The 19709-nt window shown below is 40.5% G+C and overlaps 1 long non-coding RNA gene across 1 annotated transcript; it reads left to right on the top strand.

The window, feature by feature from the left end:
* The first annotated feature begins 1748 nt into the window (after positions 1–1748).
* LOC102902315 lies at positions 1749–14008 on the top strand. The gene is made up of 4 exons (XR_006586823.1): positions 1749–5078; positions 5711–8650; positions 9431–9525; positions 11923–14008. It is a non-coding gene; the product is annotated as an uncharacterized LOC102902315 (long non-coding RNA).
* Positions 14009–19709: the final 5701 nt, after the last annotated feature.

Here is a 19709-nt window from a genome sequence, read left to right as displayed (position 1 = left end):
TTATAACCCTCTAGTGATAAAACAAATAAGTCCTGGGGATGTAATATATAGCATGGAGACTATAGTTAATAATACTGTATTGTGTTCTTAAGGTGCATTGTCTACACTGCATACTTAAAAGGTATATTATGTACTTAAAAGACAACAGTTCTTAAAAGCCCTCCTCATCAGGAGAGAAAAATGGTAACTATACGGTGATAAAGGTTAAGTACATTTATTGCAATGATCATTTTGCAATATATAAACATATTAAATCATTATGTTGTACACACAGAACGAATATTATATGTCAGTGATACCTCAATTTTTAAAGAAAGGCTACTTAAGATAATAATTGCCCTGTGTGTTTATATTCCCCAAAATCTACAGACTGGAAACTCTGAAGAGTGTGAACTCTGTGAGCAATGAATGAATTGGTGATTGGGTGAACCACTTAAACCCTTTAATTAGAAAATAAGGAAAGAAATTGGTGAGTGTTTATTATAGGTATAACCTCTCTTTCCACTTTCTTCTGCCTGCTTTCTACAAACTTTACTCTGTACTGAAGAGGCAAAAAAAGGGATTAGAGAGAGATTTCTTTTAGGGGCACCTGGGTGGTTCTGTTGGTTAAGCATCTGACTTTGGCTCAGGTCATAATCTTGTGGTTTGTGAGTTTAAGCCCTGTGTCGGGCTCTCTGCTGTCAGTGTAGAGCCAGCTTCGGACTCTGTGTCTCCCTCTCTCTCTGCCCCTCCCCTGCTCCCACTCTCTTGCTCTCTCTCAAAAATAAATAAACATTGGGGCGCCTGGGTGGCTTGGTCGGTTAAGTGTCCGACTTCGGCTCAGGTCATGATCTCATGGTCTGTGGGTTCGGGCCCCGCGTCGGGCTCTGTGCTGACAGCTCAGAGCCTGGAGCCTGTTTCAGATTCTGTGTCTCCCTCTCTCTCTGCCCCTCCCCTGTTCATGCTCTGTCTCTCTCTGTCTTAAAAATAAATAAACGTTAAAAAAAAAATTTAAAAAAAAAAAAAGAAAAAATAAACATTAAAAAATAAAAACCATTTCCTTTATAAAGTGGACATTGCTATAAAATCCAGGACACAGTATTTTTTTTTTTTGCATGAATACTAATAGGACAACAATCTAATATTCAGTTCATGACTTTCTTCCACTCATTTATGTATGGTTATTTGGGTTGACAATGCCAGAATCTTTTTTTTTTTAATTTTTTTTTTAACGTTTATTTATTTTTGGGACAGAGAGAGACAGAGCATGAACGGGCAAGGGGCAGAGAGAGAGGGAGACACAGAATGGGAAACAGGCTCCAGGCTCTGAGCCATCAGCCCAGAGCCCGACATGGGGCTCGAACTCACGGACCGCGAGATCGTGACCTGGCTGAAGTCGGACGCTTAACCGACTGCGCCACCCAGGCGCCCCGACAATGCCAGAATCTTAAAAGAAATTAGTTTTGTGCCTTGAATGAGGCACTATTAAACTTACATCTTCTTATATGTCTCATAATTAAGGAAAACAGTTTTCAAGAGTTTAATCTTTTACATACTTCTTGATTTGTAAAATCACGTTTCTAGATGCTGAAAAAATGCCTATTGTCATTTTATTTTATTTATTTATTTTTTATTTTTTTTATTTTAGAGAGAGAGTGCAAGTGGGGGAGAGGGGCAGAGGGGGAGACAGAGAATCTTAAGCAGGCTCCACGCTCAACTCAGAGTCCAACACAGGGCTCCATCCCACGACCCTGGGATCATAACCTGAGTCAAAATCGAATCACATGCTCAACCAACTGAGCCACCCAGGTGCCCCCCAAAAATGTCCTTTATAATTTTAAATAAAATGTGATATGTATCTAATTGACTGAGTATATTTCATATAGATACTGATCAATTGTGTGATTTCTTCAACATGCCAAGGGAGAGAAAAAAACATTCCCAAAATGAAGGGGCTGTATCCCTCTTTGGTCCCCATCCACATTCTCTTCCCAAAACATCGGGGCAAATTGGGGGTGGCAATTAAAGAGATCCCAAACCTCTTTCCTTCCTCAACTTTACCCTCAAAAGGAAGAAGTAAACTAATTTTAGATCACTGCTCCTTCTGGTATGTCTTGGGGGTCTTTATTACATAGCTTCTCCATCTTAAAGGGTTTCCATTACCTATAAGAATAATAATCCTCATATACCCTTTGATCACAGAGCCCCAGATGCAGGAATCTCTTTTATCATAATAAAAGCAACTGTGCAAAGAATATGTAAATAAAATCCTCATTTAAATATTATTAAAAGTGGCAAAATCTGGAAATAACCTATATGACCAAGAACAGGGGAAAAAATGGTGGTGCATTTCTATCATGAAATATTATGGAACTGTGAAAAAGGTGTCAGATATTATCTACAGACTCAGAGGGTTCTTTCTCCATAATGTATTAAATTATTTTTTGTAATATACGTATAGTAATTCCCTTCTTACAAAAACAAACTGCAACCCCAAACCTATCATGTGAAACATGTCAGCGCATGTTTACATGACCATGGAGAATGGTGGAAGGATCCACACCAAACTACCATCCCCTCTCACATAGGTGGAAAAACGTAGTTAGGTTGTCTTCAGCTGCAAGTGCTAGAGATCTCAATTCAAATTTATCCTGAACCCGAGAAAAGAGAATGGAATAGAAATCTATTCTAGAAACCTGGTAGTGCTGGGGTGATTTGGAGGTCAGTATCTCTCCGGCTCTGTTCTCTGATTGCTTTGGCTGCTCTCTTTGAAAGTTTTGGGCACTGCTTTTGTAATTCTTTGTCTCCTGTCCACATGCCTATGTGACTGTCTAACTTCATCACTTAAACAGGGGAAGTTTGGAGAGTGAAAGATGTTGCTATGAATACTCATTGCCGGACAACAGGATGCTCCCAGGGAGACTGGGGTCTATGGCCAACTTCATATGTCACAACACGCAAGGGAGGAGAGAGATGGCATTTTCTGCTGACTTTACCTGAAAGGAAAAACCAGTTTCTCAGAAGCCCTAAGTGAAGCCCTTCCCGAGATTCACTGGCTTGAGTTGGGTAATGTCGCCATAATGATCCAAATCCTCTGGGAATGCCAAATGCTGATTGTGTTTTTGAGCTCTTCAGTCAGTACATAGATAAATTACCTTAGACCAGCGATTTTCAAAGTGCAGTTAGGGGACCTCTAGGGGCCCCTGAGACCCATTTTTCATAAAAATGAATTATTTTTGTTAACATATAATGGGTTTATCATTGCTCTTTTAAAAGGGTTAACAAATATGTATTTCTTCATTTCTGTTTTAGTTTCTAAAATGGTAATTATCAACAGATATGACCCAGATGAACAAAAACTCTTTGGAAATGCATTAATTTGAGGCATGTACAGAGGATCCTGAGACTGCATGTTTGGAACCCCTTCCGTAGACTCCAGGGGCTGGTTTTCTCTTGGGCAGGTAGACTACATGAAGGGGCAGTGTGGAGCCACATAAAATCAGTGTCCCGTCGGAGACGGGTCAGCGGGAATGCACGTGGGGTAGGCAGTCGGCACGGAGAATGGCCGTAAGGCAGAAATGGAGGGTGAAATCAGGGCAGTTTATCAACATTTCCTTTCTTGTTAAATTGTTCCAAAGGATCATGTGCTACTTCTGTAGTTTGGGAAAATGTACTTCATTAAAATAGTTAAAAATAATAATGCTGAGTGATTTTCAGTTGTCACAGCAAAATTAAGTTGAACTTAATCTTCAACCATGACTAAGACCTCTTCCATAGCAAGGATGAAGCAAAAAAACAAAAAAACCCAAGAGAATTAACTGGATTATTATATTGCACCCCAAATCCTTATCCTAGGCATTTCAATATAATTTGGGTCAAGACTACCGTTATTCCTACACGGTAATGATAATATTTACTATAGATTTAAAGTGAATTTTGCTTTCAAGTCTAAGTTGGAAAACCCAGAAATTTGGCTAGGTTCTTTCATCAAGATAAATAGTACAGTTTATTTCTAGTATTGTGTAATAGTGCTAGTTGAATATTGCTTATTTAAAATTAACAGAAATATTATTTTATTTTTATCATGTTAAATGAAGGTTTCCATCTGACACTTCCCTATTTCTAGTCTGATTTTGAGAATAAAGTGTGGCATATGTGCCAGGAAATCTGGAAGAAAAGGTAATTAGAAACTGTTGAATGTTTTTTTCCCCGTCGTTTAAGGTTGGAAATCGAGTTTTGTCAAATGCGCCTCTTCATCGTTGATTAAGATATTTTTTCTCCTATATTCCATACTATTGAATCATTCTTGCTTTCCCAGTTTGAATCCTACTTCACTATTGTGTAATGTAGCTTAAATACACTGCTAAACTCTTTGTTAATATTTTATCTATGTGATTTTTACACATATTTTCAAAAGTGCAGTTATTCTATAGTTTGATCTTCAGTATGTATTTTTGTCAGATTTAGTTTCAATGTTATACTTTAAAAAAGCATTCAGGAAGTTTACTTTCTCTGTTCTCAAATGTGTGTGTGTGTGTGTGTGTGTGTGTGTGTGTGTGTGTATAAAGTATACACACGCATACATTTATACATATTATATTGTATATATTATTCCGTATGTACTTATATGGAATAAGAGGGTTTATTTGTTTGCAAACCTATCATATAGAACTTAACCACATGTCAGACACCATTCCAGGCATTATACAAATTCCAGGTCATTTAATACTCGTAGCAACATTATGAGGCAGGCTGCTACTATTATTCTTATTTTATAGATGAGAAATGGAGGCACAGGGGTAGTTAAGGGACTTGCCCAAGAGAACACAGTTTATGGCAGAATTAGGCAGGCTTTGACTCCAGATGGTCTGATCCCAGAGTCCAGGCTCTGACATAATTTGAACCTTTGCCTCCTTTTTGTGGTTAGATTTTAAATGTCTCCAATGATCGCCATGATTCCCTTCCCTGGACGGAAAGAATCCATTCGTCTAGTGTGCCAAATGAATGGCTGTGAGTTTCACCAAGCAAGCTGACTGAAGACCGTCAGCAAGTATCTACTGAGCATCTCTGTGGCTCAGACCCCAATTTGGATGAGGAAGGTATAGTAGAGAACACTGCAAAAAAAGGGGGGGGATCACATCTCTACTTTCAGTAACATTCAAAGGGGGACATAAACAGTATCATAGGTAAGGTGGTAGCAAGTGCCAAGAAAACATAAAATAGGATAAGGGGACACTGGGTGCTAGGGGAAGGAGGTGGGCTACCTCACATGGGGTGTCCGGGAAAATCAGAAGGAAACAATGGAAACGGCCACGAGGTTGGGTAGCTGGGTAGAGTGTTGCACCACCAGCGAGGGAAAGTACTTCAAAGGGAGAGTGCTTGGAGAGTTCTAGAAGGGGTAAAGAAGACAACGTGCTGGCACAGAGTGACAGGGGAGTGCGTGCTGAAGGGTGGGATTCTGGAGCCGTGTCACACAGGGTCTGGTAAGCCATGGTGGAGACTGCTCCAGTTCATTAAGGCGGAAAGCCAGGGGAAAAATCTGCTGAGCAGCCCACGGTGACTTACATGCACGAAGAGATCATTCTGACTGGACTGCAGCACAAGGAACGATGGGGCAGGGCTGGGGGCAGGGAGACCAGAAAGCGTTCTTGCAGTCTGTGAGGAAACCATGGTTCTAACAAATGCAGAGGAGTTGGAAAAGGTGAAGTGTTTCAATTGTGGGTATTTTTAGAAGGTCGACGGGACCAGAATTCCTGCAGAGGGGATGTGAGAAGAAGGAAGAACGCAAGGGTGGCTCCAAGATTCACAGCTTCGGCGGCTGGAGGACTGACTGCAGGAGCGCTTCCTAAGTGACCGAGGCCAGAAGAGCAGCAGGCGTGAGAGAAAGGTCCCAGATGTGATTTTAGCTTCGTTAATTCTGAGATGCTGCGTTAGTTTTCTATTACTGCTGTAACAGGTTGCCACAAACCTAGCAGCTTAACACACACACATATGTATTATCTTACAGCTCTGTAGGTTAAAAGGCGACACGGGTCTCACTGGGCTAAAAGCAGGCGTGTGGGCAGGACCACGTTCCTTCTGGGCGCTCCAGAGGAATCTGTTTCCTTGACTTTTCCAGCCTCTAGAGGTTGCCCACGTTCCTTGGCTCGGGGCCCCTTCCTCCCACCCCAGAGCCAGCCGACAGGGGCAAAGTCCTTCTTGTAGGGCACCTCCCTGACTTTTCTGTCTCTTCTGCTTAGAAGGACCCTTGTGATTACATTGGACCCTCTGCCTCCCGACGATCCAGGGGGATCTGCCTGTGTAAGTTCGGCTGATAAGCAACTTAGTTCCATATACAATCTTCATTCCCTTTGCCATGTAAGGTAACATGGGCACTTATTCTGGAAATTAGGGTGTGGACATTTGGTGGTGAGCATTATTCTTCCTACCATAGATGCCTATTTGAAAACTGAATGGAGCTACAATACAGTCATAGATGCCTTTTATCTTATATATCTTTATATCCTAAAAGAAATATTTTAACAAGCAAGATTGGAGTTGACTCTTTTAATAAAAATGCAGAATTACCAAATCAGCTCTTTTTGTATAAATTTCAATTGTAAAGCATTTAGAATTAAAACAACTTGCTTAATAACTATTATACTCTTACAGATGTTTACACTAATGGATACAAGTGTATTGGTCATCAGTTTTGGGCTCATTGTTCACCTAATTAAGCTTTTTTAAAAAGGCACTTTTGAGGAAAAAATTATTTTGAAGCCTCTAAATAAAGCCTTTAATTCTTTGGAGTCATAAAATGGAAAGAAGTACCATGTTATTTTTTTTAATTGCTGTTTACCAACAAATATATATAAGTTAATCATGAAAAGGACACCAGAAAATGGCTTTATCCTTATTAAATATCAATTAGTAATATTTTGATTGCATTCTTTGTTATATATGTTTGTATATAACATATACAATATGTATATATGTAATATTTATATACATGTATGTACAATATGTATACATAACATATACAAACATATAATGTATATAATATATATACACATATATAAAGACATGGATATTTATAAACATTGACACATTCACATGTATGCATTTACTGAATGTACAGTTTTAAGCCTGCTTGATTAATATATTAAGCACCATTTCATGTCACATGCTTGATGCCATCATTTTTAACGGTATTATAGTATCCACTTCTCATTATTGGATATTTAGATTGCTAATTTTACTTTGAATATCATTGACATAAGCAAACTTGTATTGAAATCATTGCATATATCCATCCTGTGATTGATTCTCGGCATAAACCTCTCAAAGAAAAATTGTCAGGACAAAGGATATTCACATTTTTTAAGGTTTCCAATATGAAATGAAAATCATGTTAGTCTTTGAAACCAGTGCTCTGTCAATTGTTTGTTACCATCAACTTATACAGAAGTTTTGATTAAGGACATAGACTTTGAATCTCAAATTGTGAAAATTATTGGTATATCAGGACTTATTATTCGCATTCTAAGGGAGGGTTCGGGGATTCCTTTTCCCTTACTGTCAACAAATGTGAAGCACTATTATCATATTTACATTGAGAAGAAATATTGCCACTTATTTTCCTTTGCTTTTGTTCTAAGTAACAAAAAACAAAATACAGGAAATAGTAATATTAATAAAAATCGTAATTATGTTACTGCGATTACTATTAGTAGGCAGTGTGCTAAGTGACTGTGTTTATTTAATCCTCACAATAAAGCTATGGTTTACATAGCTTTCATTTTACAAGGCATAGAAAAACCAAGGCATAGAAAAGCCGTACCTCAGGCCACCTGATGAGGAAGTAGCAAAGCCAGGATTCAAATTAAGTCTGTGCAATACCAGAGTCCCATCTCCTAAAGCAAAATCCTATACTCCCTTGATCTCCCCCAGCTAGGAGCAAGGGTAGCAGTGGTAGTAATAGTATTATCATCATTCATTCATTCATTCATTCATTCAAAAGATTACTGAGTGCCTAATATGTGCCAGTCTCTGCCAGCTACTTGGAGATTGCAGTGAACGTAGCAAACAGAGCCACTAACCTCACCCTGCTTACGGTCTGTTAGGGAGGGCAATTATTTAGGTGGTAGTTACCCTACCCTAGAGTACACAGAGTGTTATACTGGGGGGATTCCAGGCTGCCACACAACTGTGTGTTCTCTGCCCTTCTAGTACTTTCTATTCACCTTTATTGACCTCAATACATTGAAAGGCAAATATTTGTGTATGTGCTGGCTTCGCCCCTTAGACATCGGGCTCCTTGAGAACTGGCATGTTATTTACTTTCATGTCCCTAGAAACGAACGTATTTCCAGAGAACATAGTAGGTGCCTAATAAATGTTTTTTGAATGATGGATTATTATAGCTTGTCTCTAATTAAGGTAAGCAATTTCTGTGTCACTCTTCTGTTACTCTCAATGATATATTATTTTTAAATGAGAATGTTAATTATGTGATTTATGCTAATCAACCTAATTTCTCAGAATTAAGAATAATGTAGTTCATTCACTATCTCATTCAACAAATGCTTTCTTCACTTACCACATACAAATATATTAGTTTGTATATTGCAGGAAGGACGGAAATAAATTAGGTGCTGAGCTCACATTCAGGATTTTGAATCTAATAGAAAAGGTAAGGTAATGTCATAAACAATACTGCAGTGACCGTTCAGGAACTTTGTGTGTGTGTGTGTGTGTGTGTGTGTGTGTGTGTGTGCGCGTGTTGTTACTGCTGCAAGAAGTTCTACAGCCACCCTTGGAAAGAATGACTTTATTGGAAGGAATGGGGCAGTGACTCATTCTCCTAGAAGAAGGCTGGACTGTCTTTCAGTCCTTCCTAATGACCATCGAGCTTTGCAAATGAATCATTGGAGTGTGGAAGGAACCCTCTGTGTTGGATGATCTTTCAGGGCAAGGGAAACATAGTTTGCAGTGTGGGGGTAGGTATTGGACCCCACTTGAATTCAGAGGCTCTGATGCAGAAAGGCCTCAGAGGAAGATGGCTGTGTGGGTACCCAGATGGACTGACATTAGGGCTCAGGCCTCAGGAATCTGAACAGAAGGTGAGTCATAACCAAGCTGGTAATGGGGCAATGAAGTCATGCTCAAAGCCGCCCTCCTTCCAAAGACCAGGCTGGCCAAGGCAGGGATTCACCGTGAAGCAATAGTGATGGGCAGAGACGGGAAGACCCCAACAGCTCAGCAGTGATGCTGGACCGGCAGCTGGTGTCAGGGGCAGACTATGATGCCAGAGTTCTTCCCAGTCAGGCGTTCAGGGGTCCAGAGCTCTGCAAAGTTTAGGAAACCCCCACCTACTTCCCCTATATGTAAATCAAAGTCAACATAACACTAAGCCGTAAAATGTAAAATTATGTGTGTGCTAAAATCAAATGCCCTCTTTCTATTTTTTCAGATGAAAAAAGAAAGAAAAACATGAACCTTCTTCGTCTTGCTGATGCCCCGGTTTTGCTGGTGGGTGAGCCTTTGCTTACTTACTCTGTGTAAAGGGTAAGCATTCACTCGTCCCCTCTTGAGGAGGGAACACTTGGGACCTATTTTCTGGGCTCATTTGCCTGGATGTTCTAGGTTGGCAAGTAAGCTGCATCAACAATAGGGTTCTGGACTTCTTGCTGGTCTAGACCTGTTCTGTGTTTCTAGAACACAGTTGTCATTTAATGTGAGAAGTGAACAGTATGGTCTTATTCATACCCTGAGCCGTGTGAAACAATCCATATTTTTTACACCAAAAACATAAGAAAGGGCTAAGAACAATTTGAGAAGTTTAAATAAATTGCTAATGGAAACTTAGAGAACAGAGGTAATACCATTCATTAGGAGCCTGAAAGGATTTCTGGAGGAGGTTGTCTTTAGGCTTTAAGGGTGAAGGCAGGGCAGGAACCACAGGAGGAGGAGGCAGGCAGGAGCTGTGAAGAAGGACCCGCCCTGGAGGGCCCAGACAGGCTGGAAAGACACCCATGGCTGTAGCGGCCACACCGTTTGGAAAAGCGTGCACTCGGGAGCCCTGTCACACCGATGGCAGGGGAGCCGCCTGCCCGCCTGCCTTCTGGCCTCTTGCTGCTGAGCTGTTCGAGTCAGAGATCCAGCACCGGCCTGGAAAGAGTCTCCCCTTCCTCCTGCAGTGTGCCCCACACCCAGGGGCTCCCCACAGAGCACTGCACCAGCTGGCCAAGGAGAGGGGGATTACGGGGCAAAGAAGGGTGGGTTTGGAGAAAAGCAGCAACAGATTGATCACTGGCACAATGGCTGAGGCTGTGTATATATCTCAGAATGATGGGAAAAGTACCTTATGTTCTAGTTCAGGTGGTAAAGTATCAGAATAAAAGTTATCTGAGGAAAATGGAGAATCTGCTTCCAATGACCTCCTCCAGGTGTAGCCTGTCTGTACCTACAGCCCCTTGTGTGGCAGCCTCTAGGGTTTCCCCATAGGGCTTCCACCATTATAGTGTATGTTACTTAGTTATATTCTAGACTGCTTAGTTGTAGTCTAAGTTATAGCTTATATTGCTTACATTTATATTGCTTAGCTATATTTTGTTACTTATATGTTAGTTATATTCTAGATTACTTAGTTATATCTTATATTACTTGGTTATGTCTTATATTACTTATATTCTATATTGCTTAGTTGTGTTTTATATTGCTTATATTTTATATTACTTGGTTATATTTCATGTTATTGGTTACATTTCATGTTCCATAGTTATATTTTGTTAGTTATGTTAGTTATATCCTAGATTACTTAGTTATACCTTATATTGCTTAGTTGTATCTTATATTACTTAGTTATGTCTTATATTACTTAATTATATCTTATATTACTTAGTTATAGTCTATATTGTTTAGTTATATTCTATATTGCTTAGTTACATTTTGTGTTGCTTGGTTATATTTTATAATGCTTGGTTATATCTCATGTTACTTGGTTATATTTCATGTTACATAGTTATATTTTATGTTACTTAGTTATATTATATGTTAGTTATATCCTAGATTGCCTAGTTATATCTTATATTGCTTAGTTATATTCTATCTTACTTAGTTATATTTTATATTATTGTTATATTTTACTGGCTTGGCAAACTGCCCTTCAGTTTTACCAGTTAAACCCTGTTTCCTCAGACGAATATACCTGATACATTGCACCCACCACCCTGCATCTGCTCTGTTCTCACTCGGAAATCCGCACAGTATTTGGCTTATGGTCCTCATGACTTTTTATTTTAAGTGAATTGGATCCAAGTGAAAAGTAGGCGATGAAAACCACAGTCTTTGCCGTCAGACCGGAGGGCAGATGCCAGAGGTGTCACTTAAGTTTGCTGTGACCCTGAGCACATTACTTAATCTTTCTTAGGCACAGCGTTCCGGTCCCTGGAACGAGGATTTAAAAACCAAAGAACCTATCTGGTATGGTTTCTGTGAGGATTAAACGAGACTGCGCAGGAAACATTTAGGTTCGCACCTAGTAATTCCTCCACAAATGGCAGCTCTTATTAATAGAGGGCATTTCAAGTTTCACTGAGTCTTAAAATGAATGGAAAGACAACAGATTTTTGGTGTGGTCTTCAAGCCCTGCTTTCCTAAATAAGATTTCAGAAAATGAAAGAGCAAAAAACACAAGGGTCTCACAGCGAGAACTGAGTTCTTGACGAGTGACTAGTAAAACTAGGAAGTTCATTCCACAGGGGTAATAACAACAGGGAGTTTAAAAAGGAATAATCTGATCGAGTTTGCATTTCATCAGACTGTGTTAGAGGCCGAATCTGTTTTACTGTCTCATTTATGTGACAGATGGTGTGACAACTTATTGAACTGATAAATAGTTTTGAGGTATTTAATCAGAGGGCAATCATCTTACTGTATTTCCCCTCGCCTAATTCGAAACAGATCCAGCCCTTTGTCCGGAATGTTTCCTGTATGCGTCCTGCCAGTCAGCGGGCCGGGCTGTCGCTGTCAGACTGTGTGTCTACAGCAGACTCCTGGAGAAACAGCATGCTTATGTCACGAGCCACGTCTGTCATGGCAGGATCCATGTTTCTCCTCAGGCTAATCACATCTGATGCAGGCACCAGGGCTCCCCCCCTTAAAAGCAAGGATACCAGCTTGGGAAGAGGTGCCTTAAAGATCAAAACCGGGTCTGCGGCAGTGACATGCGGGTTTGTGAATCGGGAATGGCAGCGTCAAATCTCTCCTGAAGCGAGGAGACAGCCGTTGGCCGGCAGAAACGGAGCACGGGGCGTTGCTGGCTCCAATTAGGGAGACACGATTTGCAGCGGCCATGTTCACGGGAGGTGTTCCGTGAAGTCCTGTACAGAACGCTAGAAGAATCATCGAGGAAGGAACAGGTGACGTGTGAGATACAAGCAGGTCTGTATCTCACACGAGACGAGAGCAGAAAAGAGTTGCCTCTTCCCACCTTTCACTTTGAGGAGAGATGGTTTTGCTCTGGACGGGCTGGGTGGTTTTTGTTTCTATTAGGGATAACAAGGGAGCAGGAGCTAAGAACTGAGATTCAAACCTGGTAAGATGATGATGGTGATAATAATAATAATAATAATAATAATAATAATAATAATAATCACTATGTTCATTTAGGGACCTTAAAATAATTATTGTTTAGAGGCTCAATAATAACAAAATAGTAACATATTACTTAACATTTATTGGTACTTATTATGTGCTAGTCAGTCTCTCTTAATCCATTTAATCCTCATTAAAAACCATGCTAGAACTTTTCGCTACTTAATTATTCCTTGACATATTGAACGCCTATTTAGCCCGCACTCTGTGACACACGGTTCTAGCTATTTCTCACAACACCAAGAGGCAGGTGCGGTCATCCTCTTGCAGACACTCAGAGAGGGTAAGTGGTTTCCCAAAGCCATCCGGCTAGTGGCTGGCAGGAGCTTCGAATTCATATCTAGCTCATAATTTTTCCTTCATCCCGGACTACCTCTCAACCCACGCCCCCCACCCCCCAACCCGATGTTTCAGCGTGTATCAGTACAGGAGCCCTTGGGGAAGTCCCCAAGCTCACTGTCCCCTCATTTGTGTCATTATCCTTTGTGCTGAGAAGTTAAATGGGAGATGACATCAAATTCCTCAGATGATACATAAGTACATTCCAGTTGAATCGTGCCCGGTGTGTTTCTCTTTATACTGGAACCTCAATAATAGAGTAATCCAGTCATTCGTTTTCATCAGGATTTAAGTAACATATAGTCCACAACTACATGTGTGGTGAACGTAGTATAGTGTTGTCAAATCAAAATGTTGTACACTTGAAACTAGCGTAACACTGTATGTCTGTACTTCACTTTTATAGACATACATATATACATACATCTGTACACACACATACACAGATACACACACACACAGCTAGATATAAAAATAGCACTAAGAATCATGGCTTTGGATCTGTTCGTGTTTCCCTACAGCACAAGCTTTCCCTGCCTGTGGTGTCAACAAACATCTTCCTATCTAAGGGCTGAGGAATGGAAGGTACAGATAACCTAACAGGAACCATACTTAGGGAGTCTTGAACAGCCCCTATGTTACAGTCATTTCCTTTATGTCACTGGGGAAATTCAAAATAGAAGTTCACTGTGATTTCAGATATTCATCACGGATGTGCTTATAGAAAAACCTATCTGGTGTAGTAAAATTAGGATGATACAATCTTTCTGATCATTTCATGCCTGTCACTGAAATGTATTTTGTGGAAAGTCTGATGAAATCAGCCACAACTTTTTTAAAGAAACGATCCCATCTATGGTTTAGACTATGTATGTTTAGACATGTGTAACAGTGAAAGTGAATTAGAAAGTACTTGGTAAACTTTATTGTTTTCTCCCATAACTATAAGCAAACTAAATTCAATGACCTCTTTTACTAAACTCTTCCAGAATTCTATTGGTTTCGTATTTACATCCATTCTTCTTTCATTAAATAAATGAATGTATAATCACGATTTATGATTATACTCTGTTTTGCCTTCAGAAGGAAAATGAGGCATGTATACCTTCTGATGGGAAGTGAAAAAAGAAAAATAAACCTATGAGGTGATATGTATAATGAAGAGCAAAAATGTGTGAAAAAAATTAAGGTGAAACCAAAATTAAGATTCACATACCAGTCGCATGCCATGAGGTCCTAAGTGGATGATAAAGATGGGCCATAAATTTAGTTTTGAACTTCCTGGTGGCCAAAGCAAAAAAGACATATTATCATTAGTTTATTCATTCAAGGAAAATAAACTAATCTGCTAGTATTTGCTAGGTGCCCTTGAGGGCACTATAATCTTCCAAAGATTATAATGCATTATTCAAGAGATGCACATCTTTTCCTAATGTTAAGAGCTAAGGGAAAGTCCTCTTGTGAATCCTTATAAAACAAATCTAGTTGATTTTTCTATTGTGCAAGGACAAATAATTGCCGTGAGTCGATGAAGCGGTGGTAATGATGTATACAAAGTACAGAGGGAATGCAGGAGAAGGACATGTGAGTCAGCCTGAAGAAATGAGAGTCCTGATGACTAGTTAGCATTTAGGTCATTCTTGAGAACTGATGAATTACCCAGCAGAGCTTTCTGGTATTCCAAGCTTGGAAAGAGGACAAGTACACAGGAATGTGTACATGCCAATGAATGTTCAGGGCTTCCTAGTAGTTCAGGTTTGCATTTGTGTAAATTTTGAGCAACAGATAATGATGGATGGGGAAGCAGGAAGTCAGATCATTAAGTGCCTTGAGTGTCACCCAAAATAAGTAAAACTTGGTTTGCTGCAAATGAGAGCTATTGAAGAGTGACAATCAGATCTGTAAGTTAGAGAGGATAGAGGGGGAAAAAGTGCTGAGAAAGTTGGGGAAAGATTGCCTCCTGAAAGGAAGAAAAAGGAAGTAGTGTAACAGCCAGGGTCAGAGGCGATTATGTAGGCCTTGGCCTGTGGAGGTCAATCATAGAACAAGAATGATAAGAGTAGATCCAGGAAATATTTAGGAGCTCGGATAGTCATGCACGGATTGGACTGAGAAGTCTCCACTCACACTGATGTAAACATGGGACAGTTTCATCTTTCCCAAGCAGCTTCTAATTATTGACTTTCTTTTTCTCCTGAGAAGCAGACTCTGCATGACATCTTAGTATAATTTCATAATATTTTGGTCACTTGGGCTCTTAAAAAAGCTTTTTCTGCTCTTCAGAATTCTCCTCCCTCAGCACAGACAAGACTTGTGGGAAGGGGCTCCTGGTTGGTTCTTTTCATTACCACCCCTGTGTTTTCCCTCCCGTCATACCCCTCAAGCCCTGATCTGCCAATGGCAGAGTGTGAGGGAGGAGGGGCACTGGCTTCCCTGAACTGCACAAATTGCTCCTGACAGGCACATCATCCCCCTTCTCTTGGCTACTTCGTCTCAGGGCAAAGCTGTCCGCAGACAGACTTCCACCTGTCGGTCCTCTTTTGTGGGTACATTTGTTTTGTGGGTGCATCCCTTGCAGTCCTCTGACCTGGGAGATCTGGCTTGGCCATGAGCCAATTCCTCCCTCCCTAAGGCTCCCATACCTCCCAGATGCCCAGCAGGAGATCTGTTCACCCCCCAGTTTTCCTGCTGAGGAGGACCCCTGAACCACGGAATGCCCCTGGCCCATGGTGGGGTGGGGTGCTGGAGCCAGAAGTGTGACGTGAGCCTCAGTCCCCGGTTGAAGAAGGGAAATGTAGAGTCACACATCCTTGCATGGGAACGCGGACTGCATCTTTAGGCTCCCTGTCTTGGCTGCCCCTTTCTTCACACCCAACGCCATTGGAGGTTCTACCATTTTGATGGCTCAACAACTTCCAGACAAGCATTTTTCACCAGTCCCCACTCAGTGTGACATGGAAAGGGAAGGTTTCGACACCTGTCATCTTGTAGGAGAGGGACGGAAAGGGTGAATATTCTTTATAGAGAGAAGTGAGACCTGAATGGGAGGGCTACCATTCTCCAAACTCTGCCTGTCCCCAGAAGGTGAGGACCCCTTCCTCCAGGTCGTGCTTGTGCCTCTGGCTGATAAAGACCACCAAAGCAGCTTCTCTTGTACTGGGGGAAAACTGAGGGTCTCACCGGCAGAAAGTAGATATGGTCCTCACCGTAATGCCTCGCCCTACTGATTACTTCCAGACACGGGAAGCAATGTCAATCCCTATCTCACACAGCATTTTGTTATATAACTTCTGGAAGGACTGAATGTGAATAGTAAAGAGCCATATAAAACATCTCCAAAATTTTTTGCCCTGGGAGACTGAAGGGGTAGTGGCATAATCCACCAGGGCAAGTGACACGAAGAGATGAAGTTGAAGGCAGATGACAACGTCCTCCATTTTAGACGTGTTTAGTCTGAGGTGTTTTTGGCAGAACCAGGTGGAGGTGTTCGGACGCAAGTTGGGTCTACGTATTTGTGCCTCCAAAGGGAGAAACTCGGGCTGTAGGTACAAATTAGTAGCTCACTGGCTCGGAGTTGAAGCTACAGATACTGATTTCAAAACCACAAGCTTCTCCTAAACTGGAACGAAAACTCCGTTTCTCTCCCAAATTTGAAAATTTTCATAGGATTGTAGAACTTCACGAGGGAAACACCTCAGATGTCATCTCTCTGGTCCCGCTGATTATCTTTAGGTAAACAGTGCCTATCAACACTACTGTAGTTAAATATTAGCTTGGGCATTTAATTATCTGAACAAACCCCAAACAACGTAATTGTTTTGTATTATGTTTTAAAAAAAAAGCCATTCCTCATAGAGATGCATTTGTGTGGCAGTAAAGACTCTATAATGTTTGTTTCGTGTGATCAAAGCAGCAATTTTACCCTCTGATCCGAGTATCATTCCTTATGGTTTGGGAACTTAGCAATTAAGACCACAGATTATTTTCTCGGTATCCATCACTTTGATAAATCTTAGGCAGCTACATGAGTTCTTTAAAGGAAATAATAAATCTAACAAATATACCTGAGTGACCATTTCAGACTATATTTATCCCCTGAAATCTAAAGCCTTCATTAGCTTTCTCCAAAGAGTTCTCATAGAGAGAGCATAACTTCAAATGATATTTTCCAAATTTTTTGAGATCCCTTACTGGGAAAGAGTCACAGACATGTTTTTTTTTTACTGAATGAGATTAAATTACACCAACTCTTAGAAAGAGAATGCTACATTCCTATCGGATTATCCCCCCCCCCCCCCCCCCCGTTATATCTTTAAAACTCCCTGGGCAATTTGTCCAGATTGTTAGAAGCCTGCCCAAGTTAAGTGGAATCAAAATTTCCCCAATTTTGTTATGATCTTAATCCATAGGAAAATATTTGTCACCAAGTTAAAGCAATTCCTTTAAAAATAAAGTTTTCCTTTTTTTCTAGTATCTCTCTCTCTCTTTTTTTTTTCTTTCAAGTAGGCTCCACACCCAACATGGGGATTGAACTCACAACCCTGAGATCAGAAGTTGCCTGCTTTACCAACTGAACCAGCCAGGTGCCCCTAAAATTAATTTTCTGTACCAGTTTAAGACAAGAAGCTTTTGGCTCAAATTTATAATTTTTAGTATTTGATGCATTGGTATAGGAACTTTCTGTAGTGCTGTGTTAAAAAATGTGAATGACCCTATAGTCAATTTTATACAACTGATCAGATTAGCATCATAATAAATTACTGAACAACCTATAGGTTTTAGAAAGGACTAAACTGAGCTGGCTCCCAGTGTAATTGCTAGCTGCCTACCATACGATTGCCAAGCCACCATTTTAGTTACAAAGTAATTGAGTTTGAGGAACTACTTAGACATTGGCTGTATTTGTAAGAATGGCCTGATCACCAAATGGCGGTGCCACTGGAAGAGATTATCATAGCCATCCCGGAATTTAAAGATTGATGGATGCTATAGAACATGGGATACCTGTAAAAAGCACAAATCCCAGAATTTTGTGGGAACCATTATGTAACGTAAATCAACTTGGGGGAAATTATAATGTCGAGTGCCATACTTTTGACTTTTGATCACAGCATATAAAGAACTCAAATCAGATAACCTATGTTCCAGTTACTTGATATTTCACAGTAGTGCCAGATTTCAACAAGTTGCACCTTCTGCCATGTTGACACGAAAATATTATGTTCCTAAGACATGTCAGAAACACACTATCGGAGCGCTAGGTAAGCATGTATACAGATAGCCTTTAAATGTACCCCCACGGATAGTGTCTCCACTACATTCAAAATGGCTATGCCATGCTTCCTTACATAGTTCATTCCTTTTTGAATGCTGAAAGTTTCCCTTGAACTTTCCTAGATGCTAGGCTTTCTTCCAGTTTTCATAAATTATACTGACCCTGCCTTCCAAAAACAACGCAGCTACGTGTCATCAGGAAACACTAGTTGAAATAGAAAAAGCCCAGTTTTTCAAAATATCTTCAGCTTCTCTTTTTCTTGACATTTTCTGTCTCTTCCCCTACCTAGTGTTCTCTCCCAGGAAACTATCATCTGATTAACAATGACCCTATGTATTTACAGAGTTTAGTTATAGTTCTTATTTATTACTACTGACAAGCCATATCATGGATAAATGCAAAAATAATGTAAAGCAAACTGCATAAACCTAAAAGCATAGCTTTCCACGATAGAGGATTATGGTGACATACATGTTTCTGTGTGTGATGTATAGATATTTTCATTACCATGTGTTTGCCCTCATGAATCAAATGAAAATATTACAAACATCACGAAGTCTTTCATCCACTTAGAAAAATAAATAACATTTTCTCTTTAAAAAATTTTGTCTTTCCCTGTTTTTAGAGAGAGAAACAGCGAGCACAAGTCAGGGAGATGGGCAGAGAGACAGACAAAGGGAGAGAATCGCAAGCAGGCTCCCTGCTCGGCATGGAGTTTGACACGTGGCTCGATTCCATGACCCCGGGATTGTGACCTAAGCCGAAATCAAGAGTCGATGCTCAACTGACTGAGCCACCCAGGCGCCCCAACAATATTCACTTTCCGAGGTTCTGATATTTTGTTGTGCCTTGAGAAAAAAATGTGAGAGTCACAGTGTTTAATACAGTAGCTACTGTATTTAGCACTTGGAACGTGGCCAGTGCTAGTTGATGCATATACTGTAAGTATAAAATACACTCTGGGCTTCAAAGATTTAGCATGAAAAAAAAGAAAAAGAATGTAAAACATGACCTGAGCTGAAACCAAGAGTCAGACACTTAACTGATTGAGCCATCCAGGCACCCCTATTTGCGAGTTTTAAAAGCCTAAGAGCATAAACAAGATTTGGGAGAATAAGCAGTCCGAGTGATTTTGTCTTATCTCCAAAATCAGATGAAACTTTCCCAGATTAGGGGGTAGGAGGGGGGAGGAAGAAACGCAAGAGAGTGTAGATAGGATAATATCCCTGAGAAAGGACCTGTGCCCTGCATTTCATCTAGGCCATCAGCCTGGGAGTGAGTGGAGACAGGAAGTGAAAGAATTCACACACAGGGGGCCTAAATCTTACACAAATAAGGTGGCAAGAGCCCAGCGTTGTGGCTTTAAGCAGCATGGCCCTGGGCTGTAAGACAGAAATGGTCAGATGGGTCACTGGGGAACATGGCCTCAGTTAGCTCCACTGTATATCCAGAGGCCCCATGGAGTCATGAGACAGAGCAC

The sequence above is a fragment of the Felis catus genome, chromosome D2, assembly GCF_018350175.1.
Source record: "Felis catus isolate Fca126 chromosome D2, F.catus_Fca126_mat1.0, whole genome shotgun sequence".
Lineage (NCBI taxonomy): Eukaryota > Metazoa > Chordata > Mammalia > Carnivora > Felidae > Felis > Felis catus.
The sequence above is the reverse complement of the archived record's forward strand: the minus strand, read 5'-3'. Positions and strand labels throughout refer to the sequence as shown.